This window comes from Tenrec ecaudatus, chromosome 5, assembly GCF_050624435.1.
Source record: "Tenrec ecaudatus isolate mTenEca1 chromosome 5, mTenEca1.hap1, whole genome shotgun sequence".
Classification (NCBI taxonomy): Eukaryota; Metazoa; Chordata; class Mammalia; order Afrosoricida; family Tenrecidae; genus Tenrec; species Tenrec ecaudatus.
The window spans coordinates 113,690,403-113,692,739 of record NC_134534.1 but is presented as its reverse complement, the minus strand read 5'-3'; the positions used below and the strand labels follow the sequence as shown (position 1 = coordinate 113,692,739).

General features: G+C 44.9%; 1 non-coding gene across 1 annotated transcript; it reads left to right on the top strand.

Moving 5' to 3' along the window:
* The first annotated feature begins 386 nt into the window (after positions 1-386).
* LOC142449723 (small Cajal body-specific RNA 11) lies at positions 387-528 on the top strand. Its single transcript, XR_012784839.1, has one exon.
* Positions 529-2,337: the final 1,809 nt, after the last annotated feature.

The following is a 2,337-nucleotide window of genomic DNA, read 5'->3' as shown; positions in this document are numbered from 1 at the left end:
ATTGAGGTATTGGCCTATGTACATATATTGATATGGCAATACATAGAGGAAGTAGACAGATTTTGGGCCTCTGCACAAGCCCTCCCTCAAAGCAAGAACACTTTGCTCTAACAACACTGCATGCTGGGATGCTCACCTACCCAACACAATCGCTGAAGATAAAATGGATGCAGAAGCAAACTAACGGTGCTATCAGCTATCAACAGATATAGCATCTGGGATCCTAATGCTGAAAATTAAACAAGTGGCCATCTAGCAAGAAGCAACAAGTCCACATGGAAGAAGCACACCAGCCTGTGTGATCATGAAGTGTCAACGGGATCAGGTAACAGGCATCAGAAGACCCAAAACAAACAAATAAAAATATTGTTAAGAATGAGGGGGGGTCATCCTGGCCCATATGTCCTTGCTCCCCTGTGCTCAGCTGTGACAGTGGGGTCTGAGGCAGGACGTACAGCATCTCTCTCTCTCAGTTTGGGAAAGCTGTCCTAAGCACAGGGCTGGCTCTTAAATGCACGAGAGGACATTAAAAAAAAATAGAAGAAGAATGGGGGGGGGGGCGGTCAGAGCAGAAAGCCAAAACCCATCTGTAGAAATAGGATATTCTCTCACAGAAGGGCTATAGTAAGGGATGAGTCAACCAGGATACAGTATGTCACTAAAGAAATACACAATATTCCTCTGGTTCTTTGAGAATTCCTGACCCCCCACTATTATGACCCCAGTACTGCTTTTCAGTTCTGGTTAGACTGGATCGTGTACACTGGTACAGAAAAGAACTCAGGACATTTAGAACCCTGGACAGATAAGCCCCTCAGGAACAGAAATGGGAGTAGTGATATCAGGAGGGTAGGGGGAAGGTAGGAGGATGTGGGGAGAAAGAGAGAACCTATTGCAATGATTGATACATAACACCCACCCCCCAGGGGGATGAACAACAGAAACATGGGTGAAGGGACACAGCAGTCAGTGTAAGATATGAAAATAATAAATTATAACTTATCAAGGGGTCACAAGGATGGGAGGAGGAGAGGGAGGGAAAAAAGAGGAGCTGATGTCAAGGGCTCAAATAGAAAATAAATGTTTAGAAAATGATGATGGCAACATATGTACAAATATGCTTGATACAATTGATGCATGGAATGTTATGAGAGTTTTAATTGCCCCTGTGTTTGGGTAAACTAGGAAAACAAATCCACAGAAACTCATAGGTGTAAGTGAGAGTTTTATATAAAGGATAAATATACATTAAGAAAGTATCCAACCCAGTGCTGTCCAAGCCCCATAAGTCCAACATTAGTCCATATGTCCAACACCAGTCCACAAAGTCCTCCTCCATCTCACAAAACACACGCAAAGGCGCCGACTGCAGGGGGGAAGCCGAGTCACTGAATGTGTAAGCATCTCAGAGTTGGCCAGAGTCTCCACATGGCTGCTCGAGCACCCAGGGCTGCCTCAGGGTAGGTCCATGTGGCTTCTCCTCAGGGATGTCTTGCAGGAAGTGAGCCTTGCCAGCTGAAGCAGGGAACTGGCTAAAGCAGCTGCACCCTGGTCCAACCATGAGAAAGCAAGAGACCCAAGAACTAGAAAGTTGAAGTTCACCAAGCCATCTATCTCTTCGCCCTTCAGTTAATCTCACATGTGTTTATCGGCCAGGTTGGCACAATAAACCTTAACTACCTCAGCCCCCCAATAAAATGATCTTTGAATTAAAAATAAATAAATAAAGCCATAGCAAGGAATCCTGGTGGCACTATTGAGTAAGAGTTGAACTGCTAACCTCAAGGCCAGAGATACAAATCAACCAGCCACTCCATGGAAGAAAGATCAGGCTATCTGCTCCCACAAAAATGTGTAGCCTCAGAAACCCTGCATAGGATCACTGTGGCAGAATCAACTCTATGGCAGTAGGTTTAGGGTTGAAGGTGCTAATAATTCCTTGACGGGCCCCCGCGGAGAACAACAGCGCTGGCCCACACTGCTCTCTGCGGAGGATGCAGCGGAAACCCTTGGTTCGCATTCTTGGTCTTACGCTCATCCACTGTGTATAAATACAGACCCTCTAGGCCTCTCCTCCTAGCGAAAACAAGATATAAAGCCTAAAGTAAGAGACATCATTCTCTGGGAAGTACACTAACAAAATGATTTTCAAAAGATCTCAGTTATAGAAAAAGAGTAAACTCCATGAATAATACATTCCCCTCTCCCACTCGGAGCCAGAAGCCATACAAAGACAAAAAATCTCCCAAAGTAAGGACAAGATACTAGCACCCAATCTGCCACTTGAGCGATCTAAAAGTGCTTCTTACTATTAGTTGCTATCATGTGAGCTCCACT